Source organism: Arachis ipaensis, chromosome B5 (assembly GCF_059453495.1).
Source record: "Arachis ipaensis isolate K30076 ecotype BB chromosome B5, ASM5945349v1, whole genome shotgun sequence".
Lineage (NCBI taxonomy): Eukaryota > Viridiplantae > Streptophyta > Magnoliopsida > Fabales > Fabaceae > Arachis > Arachis ipaensis.
Window position 1 is genome coordinate 116,033,504 of NC_142440.1, and position 18,989 is coordinate 116,052,492.

Consider the following 18,989-nt stretch of genomic DNA (forward strand, 5'->3'; position numbering starts at 1 on the left):
CCCTAAAGACTTGAGACTTTGCCGAGGAACTTTTGTTATCAAATCCTATTTTAGGATGAATGACTTTGAATATCTCAAAAAAGGCCTTTGATTCGGTGTAGTTTTTAAAATGTTATGGGAAGATGTTGAGGAAGGTGACTTTGTTTTAAAAAGAGGGATTTATGTTTGAGAAAAAGTGGCTGATGAGCCTGAAATGATTTGAGAAATGGGGAGTTTAAAGTTAGGCTGGAAGGAATTGATTTTTGATTTCAAAGTAAAGTGATTTGAGAAAAAGCGATTTATAGCTTGAGTATGATTATATGAGTTTAATGATGTTGGATGGTGGAAGTGCTATTATGTTATGAGCCAGATGGCTGTATTGGTATTAAATTATGGCTGAGTATGAATATGGATGATTAGAGATTTGATAATGTGATTGTTGCACTTCCAATTATCTGAGATATGAGTTTTCCTGGGTAAAAGCAGTGGCTGGCCACCACGTGCTCCAGGTTGAGACACGATACTCTGCTAACCCTATGTCGTAAGTGTGGCTGGACACTGTGAAAGTTCTGGATGAGCTCGCCCCCGTGGATAAACACCAGTATGGGTGTTGTGTGATTATGATTATGATTGTGAATAACTCGAGTTGGGGATGCACGACAGAAGGACAGTCCAATGGTTAGCTACCAGGACTTGTCGGATTAGCTTTATAACCGACATATGAGGCTCATCAGTGATAAACCCCAATTTTGTGGTTTATCTTGTAATTAATTTGGGGGATTTAATCAACTTATCTCACATTTATTCAATGAAATAGCATGCTTTTGTAATTCTCCCTGAATTTGTGCTTAAGAGTGAAAACATGCTTTTTAGGCCTTAAATTTGCCAATTTTAATCCACTTTAATTCTATTCGATGCCTTGATATGTTTGTTAAGTGATTTCAGATTCATAAGGCAAGTATTGAATGGAAGAAGTGAAGAGAAAAGCATGCAAAGTGGAGAATTCACGAAGAAATGAGCTTTTGGAGAATTAAAAGCCACGCGCACGTGTGACCCACGCGTACGCGTGAAAAAAGATTTGCAAGCCACGCTGTTTCACCCATTTTCTTTTCTCCTCTTCTCTCCATTCCTTCCCTTCTTCTCTCTTCTCTTCTTTTCTTTCCACCCTTCAATCATCATCCAACACTACCAATCACCATCTATCACCAACTCCCTTAGTTAGTTAGTTATTTAGTTATTTAGTTAGTTTAATTTTTGTTTGATTTTCTGTTTTTCATGATAAGTGTTGGATTATTAATTTTGTTTGCTAGTCATTGCTGCTTATTATTAACTTGATGCTATTTTAGCATAATTATGTTTGATATTCATTGTTGGATCTCTTTTATTGAGGTTACAATTTATTACTTAGTTTTGAATCTTTCATGCTTAACCTTTTTCAATACCAAGTGTATGACATTGCCTTCATGCTTTCTAAATCTTTTGAATTGCATGTTTTGGCCACCATGCATTCATCATCCACTGTTAAGCAATTGTAGATTATCAATGCATTTTTTTGTTAAGTGATGCTTGTTATGATTGATCCTTATTCACATCACTTATTTCATGCATTGAGATTTTGGAATTGTGAAATTGGATCGTAAGCTTACCTAGTGACATATTTTGAAGCTTTTCGAGCTTTGTGGACCATGCTTGCTATGTGATTGATTTTCACTTCTATCTTCTTTGTCATAAGTTCTATAGCACCCATGTGTCCCACCTCTATGTCACTTAGGTGTTGCAAACAAACTTCAATATGTGTCATTGTTTAATATGTGAGCTCTATATTTTATTTGGTTCATTAAGTTTACTTATATATCAGTCAATGTCCATTCATTATCCAATTCACAGTTGCTTGATTTTTGCTTGAATGCTTTTATGCTTCTTTATTCCTTGTTTGGTTGTTTTATCCCACAAGTTTTCTTTGAAGTATTTCAAGTACACTAGAATAAGTGGAATGCATCCTTCTTTTGTGTAATTGTGACATGGCTTTTAAATACTAGGGTGTGAGTTCTAAACTGTGCGCAATCTTAGAACTCACACACCTTTTTTTTTATCAATGTCACACTAATTCACTCACTTCATTCTAGTAGTGATTTACCTCATTCCAACAATTTACGTTTCCTTGCTTTTGCATTTACTTTTCTTACTATCCTATCTTCTATTTTCAGGATAAGTCATCATAAGCAAAAACGGAAGCGGGAGAAAGAAAGAACATGCAGCAACCGGTTGACCCGCTAGCTGAAGATGGCAATCTGGAAAGTTGCCGTACCCCCTTGCTCATCTCTAAATGCACCGAGGATGGTGCAAACTTTTAAGTGTGGGGAGGTCGTTCGACCAATTGGCGTTTTTGGGTGATAAATTTCTAATTCCAACACTTTCACATTTTATTTTTTCTTTTACTATCTAGGTCTTTTAGGAATTTTTGTTGCATTTCCTTAGTTTGCACATACATAATAAGCTTAGTCAAAATAGTGAAATTTTCAAAGAAATTTATCTATAGGGCACCCAAATTGATTGAAAAAATTTTTTTTAGAACTTGCTTGAATTATACATTGTGAAACATGGTTTTTGAGCTAAGAACACAAGAATGTGAGTTTTGAGCCTAATTGTATGGTTACATCATACAACCACTTATTTTTATTCTTGTGTGTATTATTCTCTTTCTATGATTGCAATCTTTGATTTGTTTGATTCTTTATGTCCATTATTTTGTATATGAATGCACTTATATGATTGAGGCTATTGTTTCAAATAGCTCACTTACCCAAATAGTCTACCTTTTATCTTCCATTGTTACCCATTTGAGCCTATGTTAAACCCATTTGTTCTTAATTTTAGCACATCACAAGTCCAAAGTGAAAAATAATAAATGTCCCGTGTTTGGATCTTTGATTAGCTTAGACTAGTGAAAGTGTTTATCATTTAATTTTGGGAGCGTTGGGAACATTGGGTGAGATAAAAGTATATTTTTGTTGAAAATTTTGGGAATTGGTTACATACTCATGCACTAAATGTTTAAACTGTATACATTGGTACCTTTGTATATAATTCATCAAAAAGAAAAAGAGAAAAACAAAAATAAAAAAAATATATAGAGAAAGAAAAAAAAGAAAAGAAAAAGAAAAAAGAACCAATAAAAAGGAGATAAAATGCCCCAAAGTGAAGTTCAATAATAATCAATGCATATGGGTTGTGATAAAAAAGAGAATGCATGAGTATGTGAAAAAGTGAAGAATGGGTAGTTAGGTTACCATTCAAATTGTATAGGTTGTCATAGGTTAGGTGGGAAATTTAAGTTAATCAAAGATTCAAATTCTAGTCCACTTAACCAAATACAATCCTACCTTGACCCTAGCCCCATTACAACCTATGGAAAAGTCCTCATGATATTTGTATGCATGCATGAAATAATTGTTGATTGTTAGATGAAAAATAAATCTTAGAAAGCATTATTAGAAGAGAATTGAGTGAATCAACCCTATACACTTGAGCGACTAGAGCGGATACACATCCGGTGAGGGTTCGATCACTCAATTACATATTTCACCCGTCATCATCTCTTTTCTTGCAAGTTTGTAAAATCTTTTTAATAACTCAATTCAATTGTAGGTTTGACTTGGTTGCTATTGCCTTAGCCCTCATGTTCATCATGTTTTCTTGGAAATTGATTTACTTTGACTAAGTAGTTGCATTCATGTAGATAGATTGCATGTAGGTAGATTGCATTTAGATAGTTTGCATTGAATAAATGTTGATACCCTTTGTTTCTTTCTTGAGTTTAGCATGAGGACATGCTTAGTTTAAGTGTGGAGAGGTTTGATAAACCCCAACTTTGTGGTTTATCTTGTGCTTAATTTGAGGGATTTTATCAACTTATCTCACATTTATTCAATGAAATAGCATACTTTTGTAATTCTCTTCGAATATGTGTTTAAGAGTGAAAACATCACTACAACATTTTGGGTCTATGGTCACGGTTTTTTAGGGTGACCAAAAAAAAAAGCTTTGGTCACAGTTTTTTTGGAAAAGGTGACCATAGAGTACCTATGGTCACGGTTTTTTAAAAAAGGGTGGCCTAAAAGGGTCTATGGTCACGGTTTTGAGGGGTGATCTAAAGGGGTTTATGGTCACGGTTTTTTACAGTGACCAAAAAGGGTCTATGGTCACGGTTTTGGGGGGTGGCCTAAAGGGGTCTATGGTCACGGTTTTGGGGGGTGGCCTAAAAGGGACTATGGTCACGGTTTTGGAGGTGACCTAAAGGGGTCTATGGTCACGATTTTTTACAGTGACCAAAATGGGGCTATGGTCACGGTTTTTCAAAAAAAGGTGACCCAAAAGGGTCTATGATCACGGTTTTGGGAGGTGGCCTAAAGGGGTCTATGGTCACGGTTTTGGGGGGTGGCCTAAAAGGGGGGTCTATGGTCACGGTTTTGGGGGGTGGCCTAAAAGGGTCTATGGTCACGATTTTAGGGGTGACCTAAAGGGATCTATGGTCACGGTTTTTTACAGTGACAAAAAAAGGGCTATGGTCACGGTTTTTCAAAAAAGGGTGACCTAAAAGGATCTATGGTCACGGTTTTGGGGGGTGACCTAAAGGGGTCTATGGTCACGGTTTTGGGGGTGGCCTAAAAGGGTCTATGATTACGGTTTTGGAGGGTGGCCTAAAGGGGTCTATGGTCACGATTTTTTACAGTGACTAAAAAGGGTCTATGGTCACGGTTTTTCGGAAGGGTGACCTAAAAGGGTTTATGGTCACGGTTTTGAGGGTGACCTAAAGGGGTCTATGGTCACGATTTTTTACAGTGACCAAAAAGTGTCTATGGTCACGATTTTTCAAAAGGGTGACCTAAAATGGTCTATGGTCACAGTTTTGTGGGATGACCTAAAGGAGTCCATGGTCACAGTTTTAATCATTTGAGTTTTAATTAATTAATATTTTTATGTATTTTTTATTATTTTAAATATATTTTCTTTTTAAAAGTTTTAATAATTAAATACTAATAATAATTTTATATGATTTACTTTAAATATTAAAATTTGAAATCTAATTTTATAAATAAAAAATTAAGTCGAATACTATTAATAATTTTAAATTAAAAATAATTTAAAACTTAATAATATAAAAATTAATTTTTTACTCTAAAAATTTAACCATTAAATAATAGATTATTAAGTTTTGTGGTTTATAATAATTAGGGAAAAACCAAAAACGATGCCGTCTCCTATTTATTTAAAAAAAATTGAAATACATGAGAACCAATTAAGCGTAATTAAATTAGTTTTATTAATATTTAGAGTTAAGTTAATTAATATTCTTGTGTAATTTTTATAATTGGTTATTTCACATAATTTGAAATTAAAAATTTAATAATAAAAGAATTATATATAATTTAATTTAATTAATTTCTATTATAAATAAATTATGATGTATTTTATTAATTTGAGTTCTTAAAAAACTAATTTATTAAAAATAATTAAATTAATTTTTATAAATATTTTAAATTTAAGTTAATTAATATTTATATACAATTTTATTATAATTAATTATTTTATATAAATTGAAATTAAAGATTTGATAATAGAAAAATAATAAAAAATTATATCATTTAATTTAAATAATTGATATTTTTTTGTTTGAGAAAAGGACAAATTGGTCCCTGACCTTTTTCGTGGACATTTTCGTCCTTGACCATTGAAAAATACTTTTAAGTCCCTAACCTTCATAAAACTTAGACGGATTAGTCCCTCCGTCCATATGCCTCCGTCAGGGACTGATCCGTCCAAATGCCTCCATCAGGGACTGATCCGTCCAAGTTTTGTAAAAGTCAGGGACTTAAAAGTATTTTTCAATAGTCAAGAACAAAAATGTCTGCGGGACAAAAAGTCCTTTTGTCCTTTTCTTAAACTGTCTTTCACAAAATGTAATTAATATATTCATTTTATAATTTAAAATTAAAAATAATTATTTAAACTCATTGATATATTAATAAATAAAATTTGTTATTCTAAAAATAATTTTTACAATAATTCTAAATATATATTTTATGTAACACTAAATTCCCAAATAAAATCCTAATTTAACAATTCCTAACCCTAACATACACACAGCCACATAAAGAAGGGGAAACAGAAGGGAAGAGGGGCGGGGGGCAACGAGAAAAGAGGGGGAGCTCGAAGAGGGAGGAGGGATCAGAGAACGGGAAGGAGATGAGAGGGAAAGGGAGAGAGGCGCTGCCGGTGGTGACCACAGCCACCGTCACCGCTGACCTTGAGGGGAAAATGAGAGTGAGAGAGAGAGACGCACAGAACGCGCGACGCGAGGAAGAGAAGGGCTCGTCTTCGTTGCCGTCGTCGCCGCGCCTTGCCGCCGCTGCCGTTGTTGGAAGCCGCCGCTGTCGCTGGAAGGAACCAAATTAGGATAGGAGGTCGCTGTTGATGCTGCCGCAGAGAGGAAGGAAGGGACGCGTGTGAGAAAGTGACGCAACAGAGGAGAAGCCGTTCCTCTGCCGCCGCCGTCGCTGCCGGAATTCCTGGTCGCCGTCGTCGTTCATGGTGAGTTGGTTGTGCCCTAGCTACTAGAACCACCATTTCTGAACTCTTATTGCTCTGTAACAATCCTATAGCTCAGGCGCGGCAAGTCAATTTTTCGTTGTGAATCCTTTTTTCAAATTGTGTTCTGTGTAGCTTGTAGACTGGTTGTGTCCTAGCATTCAGTTATTATTCTGTGTTTGATCTTCACAATTTCATACAGGATGCTGCTGTATTAATTGCTTTCCTGATTTCTGTCATGTTCCACGAGTGTGTCTCTCTCTCTGTAATGCTATTTTATCTAATGAATTCTCATGTGACACAAACAAATACTGTTCTGCTTCCTAATTTCCAACAAGTGTTTTCATTGTGACGGAGCTAAAATTAGAAACCATCTGTAGCATCTGAACTATGTCTTCAATAAAGCCTTTCATTCGTTTCTGCAAGCTTGCTGGGATCTCTGCTACCAGAAAACGGTGTTGTCGTTACCGGACGTCACTGCCGGAGCCTCTGCCAGCTTGCTCTCCATTGGTTGCACCACTACCGGGGCTGCTGCTGCTCTATTGTTCTGTTTTTTCATAGCTGCAGTGAGTTCCTGATCTAAAACCTTTATCGTTATTGTTGTGTTATATGCTTGTTAAGGGTTTTGGGTGTTAACGTTTCAGCGTTGAACCACTGTAACTATGAAGCTGTGTTTGATGGTGTTGTTGCTGAGAAAGTTGTCAGTGTGGCTAATGCCGCTGCTATTTGTTCGGTTCAAGACTGTTGCTGCTGCTGCTGCGAGTTAGGACGAAGGGGTCAGGCATAATTTCTATGGATTTCGACACATTAAGGTAGGGGATTCGTTTCCAAACTAAACATTTTAAATCATGAATGCCAATAAAGTGTTAGATGAGGCTCTTCTAAAATGTAAATAGTTTAAAGAGTAAAGTGTTGTATATATACAAACACTTATGATAAGAAAATTAATCTTCTTGCCTTAGGCTTGTTTGTATGTTTTACATTTACTTCTAGCAGCTGGTAAGTTATCCTTCTTAGTTACTGAATGAACAATACAAGGCTGGATTAATTTAACAGATTTTATTCATGAGGCAAGGAATTCTGACTTCTGAGAGAGCAGCATAAAACTTGAGAAACAACAAATTGATCAGGGTTCCTCATGTATTCTGGGTATGATAGTCTTCATTATTTTCCTTTCAATGGAATACTTAGTGTTTACTATAATACTTTTACCAACATAGTATGATATTAATGTATGCAGGATTTGACTAGAAGGCAAGTCCTAACAATGCAATTTTATACAGGGCGAAAGGTATGTTCTGAATAATATCTTTGTTGTTACATCAAATTGCCAGGGACATTTTTGCTTTGCTGATGTATAACTGCATGAATCATTATTGATTTTTTGTTGTTACACCACTACTTTGCCATTACCCTATTAAGGTACATACCTTGTTAAATTAATAGTTTCAATTTATTTTAATTAATTAATTATTAATTAGTTATGGTCCTGCTTGACTTTTGCTGAAATCATATGCCTCTGTGAATGTGATAATGATCTTTATCTATATGTAAGGAGAACAAACCCCATGTGCATAAGATTTTATACTCTATTAGTGGTGCATGAATAATGCATTTCCTTATTAGCTTCCTTTGACACTTTATCGATGCTGTTAATAATGTTGCCTTCAAAGTTGCTTGAAAAATAGCTCATTATAGAAGGCGATGAAAGAACTTTAATAATTTATGTTTAATTGAATTTTGTTGGCATAATTTTGACTCCGATCTACTTTTATTTGTAAGCTTGAAAACATATTTTCAGATGCACACTCTAATGGATAGTTTACACAAAATAAATAAAGTAATAATAAAATGTTGATTAATGACTTGTTAAGTTACTGTTTTGTTATGGACTTATGGCACTGAGTGTTTTGAGTTTTGAATTTTGAATGTGTGATAAGTGATTTGTGATTTGTGATTAGTGATTTTGTTATGCTGCTGTTTGAATTAATTTAGGGGTGATTATTTGTTATGCTGTTGTATAGAAAATTTTTTAAATCATGTATAGAAAATTCTTGTTATGCTGCTGGTTTGAATTAATTTAGGGGTGATTAATTCTTGTTTGCTGGTGTTGATTACTTGATTTATTTGATAGGTTGGAAGCTAATAATAGTATTTCAGTATTACCTTGTTTTTTAAGCTTCTATTTTGGTTGTGGTTGTTTCTTTGTGCTGGATTTTTTTGAGTTTTAAGCTACTTCAATAGGGGAGTTGAAGTTCCACTCGAAGATAGATTAAAAACATATAAATTTTCATGTTGATTGACTTATTTAAATTGTGCTCCTTGTTATTTAGTGGTTGAAATTTTCATGTTGATTGACTTATTTAACTTGTGTTCCATATTCATTACTCAACTGTTACTGCATGCATCATCAAAAACATTTTTGTTCTATTCTAACTTCTTTATTTCTTTTGCTAGCAGGAGGACATGATGTGAAGAAAATATATTCTATACAAATATAAGATGGGATGGGTCTTATAATGATTTTGGTTATCTAACTGTATTATTTTGATGTGTTCTTTACATTTTGATAAGAGACTTTATCCGATATTCATGTAATGGATAAATTACACCATATTTTGATTAGTATTGTAATGGATATCTAGTTTTTAATGAAACTTTTATGATTTACATTTATTGAATTTCTCATTTTTAGATTTATTTTGTGATTATCATCATTTTGGGATGTGACTATGCTTTAAAAAAAATATTCATAAAATAAAACAGGTTACCATAGATAAGTTATGGCCATGGTGAAAACCGTGACCATAAATAAGGCTATAGTCACGGCAAAAAACTGTGACCATAGATAAGGCTATGGTCACGGTTTTAAAGAGAGGTGACCGTAGAGGCTATGGCCACGGTGAAAAACCGTGACCATAGATAGGCTATGGTCACAGTTTTATGGAGGGTGACCATAGAGTCTATGGCCACGATGAAAAACTGGGACCATAGATAGGGCTATGGTCACGGTTTTAAGAAGGGGTGACCATAGAGGCTATGGCCACGGTGAAAAACCGTGACCATAGATAGGCTATGGTCACGGTTTTAAGGAAGGTGACCATAGAGTCTATGGCCACCGTGAAAAACCGTGACCATAGGGCTATGGTCACGGTTTTAGGTGGGGTGACCATAAAGTCTATGGCCATGGTGAAAACCGTGACCATAGATAGGGCTATTGGTATGCGAAATTGCTACTCGGGTTGTGAATTGTTGTTCGAAATTGATTCCCTGGCAATGGCACCAAAAGCGGATGCACAGGACCATGGTCTAAACATATCTTCACAACTTCGCATAACTAACCAGCAAGTGCACTGGGTCGTCCAAGTAATACCTTACGTGAGTAAGGGTCGAATCCCACGGAGATTGTCGGTATGAAGCAAGCTATGGTCACCTTGTAAATCTCAGTCAGGCGGATATAAAACAGTAATGGTTTTTCGAAAATAAATAATAGAATAGGGATAGAGGTACTTATGTAAATCATTGGTAGGAATTTCAGATAAGCGAATGGAGATGCTTTTCGTTCCTCTGAACCTCTGCTTTCCTGCTATCTTCATCCAATCAGTCTTGCTCCTTTCCATGGATGGCTTTATGTGATACATCACCATTGTCAACGACTACTTTCGGTCATCTCTCGGGAAAATGATCCAATGCCCTGTCACGGCACGGCTAATCGTCTGGAGGCATCACCCTTGTCAATGGCTTCATCTTATCCTCTCAGTGAAAATGATCAACGCACCCTGTCACGGCACGGCTATTCATCTGTCGGTTCTCGATCATGCTGGAATAGGATTTACTATCCTTTTGCGTCTGTCACTATGCCCGGCAATCGCGAGTTTGAAGCTCGTCACAGTCATTCAATCATTGAATCCTACTCGGAATACCACAAACAAGGTTTAGACCTTCCGGATTCTCTTGAATGCCGCCATCATTCTAGCTTACACCACGAAGATTCTGGTTAGGAGATCTAAGAGATACTCATTCAGTCTAAGGTAGAACGGAAGTGGTTATCAGGCATGCGTTCATAGGGAATGATGATGATTGTCACATTCATCTCATTCAGATTGAAGTACGAATGAATATCTTAGAAGCGAAACAAGATGAGTTGAATAGAAAACAGTAGTACTTTGTATTAATCTTTGAGGAACAGCAGAGCTCCACACCTTAATCTATGGAGTGTAGAAACTCTACCATTAAAAATACATAAGTGAAGGTCCAGGCATGGCCGAATGGCCAGCCCCTCTGATCTAAGAACCAGGCGTCCAAAGATGGTCAAAAAGACGTCTAATACAATAGTAAAAGGTCCTATTTATAATAAACTAGCTACTAGGGTTTACATGAGTAAGTAATTGATGCATAAATCCACTTCCAGGGCCCACTTGGTGTGTGCTTGGGCTGAGCTTGAGTGTTGCACGTGTAGAGGTCCTTCTTGGAGTTGAACGCCAGTTTTTGTGCCAGTTTGGGCGTTCAACTCTGGTTTTGGATCCTTTTCTGGCGCTGGACGCCAGATTTGGGCAGAAAGCTGGCGTTGAACGCCAGTTTACGTCGTCTATTCTTGGCCAAAGTATGGACTATTATATATTGATGGAAAGCCCTGGATGTCTACTTTTTAACGCAATTAGAAGCGCGCCATTTCGAGTTCTGTAGCTCCATAAAATCCATTTTGAGTGCAGGAAGGTCAGAATCCAACAACATCAGCAGTCCTTCTTCAACCTCTGAATCTGATTTTTGCTCAAGTCCCTCAATTTCAGCCAGAAAATACCTAAAATCACAGAAAAACACACAAACTCATAGTAAAGTCCAGAAATTTGAATTTAACATAAAAACTAAGGAAAACATCCCTAAAAGTAACTAGATTCTACTGAAAACATACTAAAAACAATGCCAAAAAGCGTATAAATTATCCGCTCATCACAACACCAAACTTAAATTGTTGCTTGTCCCCAAGCAACTGAAAATCAAATAGGATAAAAAGAAGAGAATATACTATAAATTCCAAACTATCAATGAAACATAGCTTCAATCAAATGAGCGGGACTTATAGCTTTTTGCCTCTTGAATAGTTTTGGCATCTCACTTTATCCATTGAGGTTCAGAATGATTGGCATCTATAGGAACTCAGAGTTCAGATAGTGTTATTGATTCTCCTAGTTCAGTATGATGATTCTTGAACACAGCTTCTTTATGAGTCTTGGCCGTGGCCCAAAGCACTTTGTTTTCCAGTATTACCACCGGATACATAAATGCCACAGACACATAATTGGGTGAACCTTTTCAGATTGTGACTCAGCTTTGCTAAAGTCCCCAATTAGAGGTGTCCAGGGTTCTTAAGCACACTCTTTTTTTGGCTTTGAACCTTGACTTTAACCGCTCAGTCTCAAGTTTTCACTTGACACCTACACGCCACAAGCACATGGTTAGGGACAGCTTGGTTTAGCCGCTTAGACCAGGATTTTATTCCTTTAGGCCCTCCTATGCACTGATGCTCAAAGCCTTGGGATCCTTTTTATTTGCCCTTGCCTTTTGGTTTTAAGAGCTTTTGGCTTTTTCTGCTTGCTTTTTATTTTTCTTTCTATTTTTTTTTTCGCCTATTTTTTTTTTTCTGCAAGCTTTGTTCTTTGCTGCTTTTTCTTGCTTCAAGAATCATTTTTATGATTTTTCAGATTATCAAATAACATGTCTCCTAGTCATCATTCTTTCAAGAGCCAACATATTTAACATTCTTAAACAACAACTTCAAAAGACATATGCACTGTTCAAGCATTCATTTTGAAAATAAGAAGCATTGTCACCACATCAATATAATTAAACTAAGTTCAAGGATAAATTCGAAACTCATGTACTTCTTGTTCTTTTGAATTAAAACATTTTTCATTTAAGAGAGGTGATGGATTCATAGGACATTCATAACTTTAAGACAGAGTTACTAACTACTAATGATCATGTAATGAAGACACAAACATAGATAAGCACATAACATAGAAAACGAAAAACAGAAGAAATAAGAACAAGGAATGAATCCATCTTAGTGATGGTGGCGTTTCCTTCTTGAGGAACCAATGATGTCCTTGAGCTCTTCTATGTCTCTTCCTTGTCTTTGTTGCTCCTCCCTCATTGCTTTTTGATCTTCTCTTATTTCATGAAGCATGATGGAGTGCTCTTGATGTTCCACCCTTAGTTGTCCCATATTGGAACTCAATTCTCCTAGGGAGGTGTTGATTTGCTCCCAATAGTTTTGTGGAGGAAAGTGTATTTGAGGCATCTCCGGGATCTCATGGTGATGATCTTCATACGCCTCTTGAGCTCCATGAATGGGCTCTCTTGCTTGCTCCATCTTTTTCTTAGTGATGGGCTTGTCCTCTTTAATGAGGATATCTCCCTCTATGTCAATCCCAGCTGAATTGCATAGGTTACAAATGAGGTGAGGAAAGGCTAACCTTGCCATAGTGGAGGACTTGTCAGCCACCTTGTAGAGTTCTTGAGATATAATCTCATGAACTTCCACCTCTTCTCCAATCATGATGCTATGGATCATGATGGCCCGGTCTATAGTAACTTCAGACCGGTTGCTAGTGGGAATGATTGAGCATTGAATGAACTCCAACCATCCTCTAGCTACAGGCTTGAGGTCCAATCTTCTTAGTTGAACCGGCTTGCCTTTGGAGTCAATCTTCCATTGAGCTCCTTCTACACATATGTCCAGAAGGACTTGGTCTAACCTTTGATCAAAGTTGACTCTCCTTGTGTAGGGGCGTGCGTTCTCTTCCATGTATGACAAGTTGAACGCCAACCTCACATTCTCCGGACTAAAATCTAAGTATTTCCCCCGAACCATTGTAACATAGTTCTTTGGATCCGAGTTTTTACTTTGATCATGGTTCTTGGTGATCCATGCATTGGCATAGAACTCTTGAACCATTAGGATGCCGACTTGTTGGATGGAATTTGTTAGAACTTCCCAACTTCTTCTTTGAATTTCATGTCGGATCTCCGGATACTCATTTCTTTTGAGTTTGAAAGGGACCTCAGGGATCACCTTCTTCTTGGCCACAACATCATAGAAGTGGTCTTGATGGGCTTTGGAGATGAACCTTTCCATCTCCCATGACTTGGATGTGGAAGCTTTTGTCTTCCCTTTCCCCTTTCTAGAGGATTCTCCGGTCTTAGGTGCCATCAATGGTAATGGAAAAACAAAAAGCTTATGCTTTTACCACACCAAACTTAGAATTTTGCTCGCCCTCGAGCAATAAAAGAAAGAATAGATGAAGAAGAAGAAGAAATGGAGGAGAGGGAGAGTGGGAAGTGTTTCGGCCAAGAAGGGTGTAGAGGGGTGTGTTGTGTGAATTTGATGAAGAGTGGAGGGCTTTATATAGGGAAGGGAGGGGGGAAATTGGTTTCGGCCATATGGGTGGGTTTGGGTGGGAAATTGGTTTTGAATTTTGAAGGTAGGTGGGGTTTATGAGGTAGGTTTATGGGGAAGAGTGGATGGATGTGAATGGTGAAGATGTGATAGGGAAGAGAGATTGAGGTGATTGGTGAAGGGTTTTTGGGGAAGAGTGTTTGTGTGAAAGAGAGAGGTGAGAAGAAGTGAGTGGAGGAAGGTGGGGATCCTGTGGGGTCCACAGATCCTGAGGTGATCCTGTGGGGTCCACAGATCCTGGGGTGTCAAGGATTTGCATCCCTGCACCAATTAGGCATGCAAAATGCCTTTGCACACAACTCTGGGCGTTCAGCGCCAGGTTGGTGCCCATTTTGCGCGTTCAATGTCCATTTACTAGCCATTTCTGGCGTTGAACGCCAGAACCATGCTTTGTTCTGGCGTTGAACGCCAGGCAGATGCTCCTCCAGGGTGTGATTTTTCTTCTGCTCTTTTTGATTCCGTTTTCAATTTTTATATTTATTTTGTGACTCCACATGATCATGAACCTAATAAAACATGAAAAACAAAAACAAAATTAGATAAATAAACATTGGGTTGCCTCCCAACAAGCGCTTCTTTAATGTCAATAGCTTGACAGTGGGCTCTCATGGAGCCTCACAGATGTTCAGAGCATTGTTGAAACTCTCCAACACCAAACTTAGAGTTTGGTTGTGGCCTCCCAACACTAAACTTAGAGTTTGACTGTGGGGGCTTGGGTTGACTCTGCTTTGAGAGAAGCTTTTCATGCTTCCTCTTCATGGTTGCAGAGGGAGATCCTTGAGTTTTAAATACAAGGGAGTCCTCATTCCATTGAAGGACTAGTTCACCTCTGTCAACATCAATCACAGCTCTTGCTGTAGCCAGGAAAGGTCTTCCTAGGATGATGGATTTATCCTCTTCCTTTCCAGTATCTAGGACTATGAAATCAGCAGGGATGTAAAGGCCTTCAACCTTTACTAACACGTCCTCTACTTGTCCATAAGCCTGTTTTCTTGAATTGTCTGCCATCTCTAATGAGATTTTAGCAGCTTGCACCCCATAGATTCCCAGTTTCTCTATTACAGAGAGGGGCATGAGGTTTATCCCTGAACCAAGGTCACACAGAGCCTTAAAGATCATGGTGCCTATGGTACAAGGTATTATGAACTTTCCAGGATCCTGTCTCTTCTGAGGCAATGTCAGTTGATCCAGATCACTTAGTTCATTGATGAACAAGGGAGGTTCAACTTCCCAAGTATCAATGCCAAATAATTTGGCATTTAGCTTCATGATTGCACCAAGAAACTTGGCAGTTTGATCTTCAGTAACATCCTCATTCTCTTCAGAAGAGGAATACTCATCAGAGCTCATGAAGGGCATAAGGAGGTTCAATGGAATCTCTATGGTCTCTAGATGAGCCTCAGATTCCTTTGGTTCCTCAGAGGGAAGCTCCTTATTGATCACTGGACGTCCCAGGAGGTCTTCCTCCTTGGGATTCACGTCCTCTCCTTCCCTTACAGGTTCGGCCATGGTTCTTATGTCAATGGCCTTGCACTCTCCTTTTGGATTCTCTTCTGTATTGCTTGGGAAAGTACTAGGAGGGATTTCAGTGATTCTTTTACTCAGCTGGCCCACTTGTGCTTCCAAATTTCTAATGGAAGACCTTGTTTCATTCATGAAACTCACAGTGGCCTTAGATAGATCAGAGACTAAGTTTGCTAAATTAGAAGTATTTTGTTCAGAGTTCTCTGTCTGTTGCTGAGTGGATGATGGAAAAGGTTTAGTATTGTTAAACCTGTTTCTTCCACCATTATTAAAGCCTTGTTGAGGCATTTGATCCTTCCATGAGAAATTTGGGTGATTTCTCCATGATGAGTTATAGGTGTTTCCATAAGGTTCACCTAAATAATTCACCTCTGCTATTGTAGGGTTTTCAGGATCATAAGCTTCTTCTGCATAAGAAGCCTCTTGAGTACTGTTGGATGCAGCTTGCATTCCATTCAGACTCTGAGAAATCATATTGACTTGCTGAGTCAATATTTTGTTCTGAGTCAATATGGCATTCAGAGTGTCAATCTCAAGAACTCCCTTCTTCATAGGCATCCCATTATTCACAGGATTCCTTTCAGAAGTGTACATGAATTGGTTATTTGCAACCATGTCAATGAGTTCTTGAGCTTTTGCAGGCGTTTTCTTTAGGTGAATGGATCCACCTACAGAAGTATCCAATGACATCTTTGATAACTCAGATAAACCATCATAGAATATATCCAGGATGGTCCATTCTGAAAGCATGTTAGAATGACACTTTTTGGTCAGTCCTTTGTATCTCTCCCAAGCTTCATAGAGGGATTCACCTTCTTTCTGTCTGAAGGTTTGAACATCCACTCTGAGCTTGCTCAGCTTTTGAGGAGGAAAGAACTTGGCTAAGAAAGCCTTGACCAGCTTATCCCAAGAGTTCAGGCTATCCTTGGGTTGAGAATCCAACCACACTCTAGCTCTGTCTCTTACAGCAAAAGGGAAAAGCATGAGCTTGTAGACTTCAGGATCTACTCCATTAGTCTTAACAGTATCACATATCTGCAAGAATTCAGTTAAGAATTGAAAAGGATCTTCAGATGGAAGTCCATGAAACTTGCAGTTCTGCTGCATCAGAGAAACTAATTGAGGTTTCAGCTCAAAGTTGTTTGCTCCAATGGCAGGAATGGAGATGCTTCTTCCATGTAAATTGGTATTAGGTGCAGTAAAGTCACCAAGCATTCTCCTTGCATTATTATTATTTTCGGTTGCCATCTCCTCTTCCTGTTCGAAAATTTCTGAAAGGTTATCTCTGGATTGTTGTAATTTAGCTTCTCTTAATTTTCTCTTCAGAGTCCTTTCAGGTTCTGGATCTGCTTCAACAAGAATGTTCTTGTCCTTGCTCCTGCTCATATGACAAAGAAGAGGGCACAGAAAAAATAATAATAATAATATGGATCCTTTATACCACAGTATAGGGATTCCTTTGTGAGTGGAAGAAAAGAGGGAGACAAAGAATGTAATGTAATGGAAGAAACACAACTGTGAGGAGGGTTGAGATGTGAGATGAGATGTTAGTAGATGAATAGAATATGATGGGAGAGGGAGAATTTTCGAAAATAATTTTTGAAAAAGGGTTAGTGATTTTCGAAAATAGTTTTTGAAAAAGGTTAGTAATTTTCGAAAAATTTTGAAATCAAAAATAAAAATAATTAGTTAATTAAAGAGAAATTTTTGAAAAAGAGGGAAGATATTTTCGAAAATTTGAGAGAGAGAGTTAGTTAGGTAGTTTTGAAAAAGTTAGGAAACAAATAGAAAGTTAGTTAGTTAGTTGAAACAAATTTTGAAAAGATAAGTTAGGAAGTTAGAAAAGATATTTTGAAATCAAATTTTTGAAAAAGATATGATAAGAAGATATTTTGAAAAGATATGATTGAAATTAGTTTTTGAAAAAGATTTGATTTTTAAAATCTCAATTAATGACTTGGTTCACAAGAAATCACAAGATATGATTCTAGAACTTAAAGTTTGAATCTTTCTTAACAAGTAAGTAACAAACTTGAAATTTTTGAATCAAAACATTAATTGATTATGTTATTTTCGAAAATTTGATATAAAAATAAGAAAAAAATTTTTGAAAAATATTTTTGGAATTTTCGAAAATAACTAAAAAATGAAAAAGATTTGATTTTTGAAAAAGATTTTGAAAAAGATAAGATTTTTAAATTGAAAATTTGATTTGACTCATGAAAACAACTTGATTTTAAAAATTTTTGAAAAAGTCAATCCAAATTTTCGAATTTGATGAGAGAAAAAGGGAAAGATATTTTTTTGAATTTTTTTATTTTTATTTTTGAATTTTTATGATGAGGGAGAAAAACATGAAAATTATGCAATGCATGAGAATTTTAGATCAAAACATGTGATGCATGCAAGAATGCTATGAATGTCAAGATGAACACCAAGAACACTATGAAGATCATGATGAACATCAAGAACATATTTTTGAAAAATTTTTAATGCAAAGAAAACATGCAAGACACCAAACTTAGAATTCTTTAATGCTTAGACACTAAGAATTCAAGAATGCATATGAAAAACAACATTCAACACAAAACAAAAAATCATCAAGATCAAACAAGAAGACTTACCAAGAACAACTTGAAGATCATGAAGAACACTATGAATGCATGAAATTTTCGAAAAATGCAAGATGCACATGCAATTGACACCAAACTTATAACATGACTCAAGCCTCAAACAAGAAACAGAGAAATATTTTTGATTTTTATGATTTTCTAATTTTTTTGGATTTTTTTTCGAAAAATTAATTGATAAAAATAAGGATTTCAAAATTTTTTATATGAATTCCAGGAATCTTGCATTCTTAGTCTAAAGCTTCAGTCCAGGAATTAGACATGGCTCACTAGCCAGCCAAGCTTTCAATGAAAGCTCCGGTCCAAAACACTAGACATGGCCAATGTCCAGCCAAGCTTTAGCATGTAAATCAGGAACAGCAGCAGGTGGATTAACAACAACTAGCTTGCTCTTGATAACAAATTGCTGCCTCAGTCCAAATAAATTTAGACATGGCTTTACAGCCAGCCAGGCTTCGCATGCTTCGTGAAACACTAGAATTCATTCTTAAAAATTCTGAAGAAAAAAATATTTTTGAAAACAATTTTTTTTTCTTGAAAAATTTTTGAAAAGAAAACAAAAAGATAATTACCTAATCTGAGCAACAAGATGAACTGTCAGTTGTCCAAACTCAAACAATCCCCGGCAACGGCACCAAAAACTTGGTGCTGTTGCCGGATCCAAACTTGGCACTGATGTTACCGGACCAAAAGCTTGCCGAAAACTCAAACAATCCCCGGCGACGGCGCCAAAAACTTGGTATGCGAAATTTCTACTCGGGTTGTGAATTATTGTTCGAAATTGATTCCCTGGCAATGGCACCAAAAAC

At 36.7% G+C, this 18,989-nt stretch overlaps 1 long non-coding RNA gene and 1 other non-coding gene across 3 annotated transcripts; both read left to right on the top strand.

Moving 5' to 3' along the window:
• Positions 1 to 6,122: 6,122 nt before the first annotated feature.
• On the top strand, positions 6,123 to 9,243 carry LOC107643794 (uncharacterized). Of its 2 annotated transcripts, none has more exons than XR_002363334.2 (6): positions 6,123 to 6,570; positions 6,994 to 7,133; positions 7,212 to 7,379; positions 7,624 to 7,716; positions 7,808 to 7,858; positions 9,025 to 9,243. It is a non-coding gene; the product is annotated as an uncharacterized LOC107643794 (long non-coding RNA). The 2 variants fall into 2 exon arrangements; XR_001621090.3 differs by having other exon boundaries at positions 9,028 to 9,243.
• Positions 9,244 to 16,298: 7,055 nt separating this feature from the next.
• On the top strand, positions 16,299 to 16,402 carry LOC148565473 (small nucleolar RNA R71). The gene has a single exon (XR_015883902.1). It is a non-coding gene; the product is annotated as a small nucleolar RNA R71 (small nucleolar RNA).
• Positions 16,403 to 18,989: the final 2,587 nt, after the last annotated feature.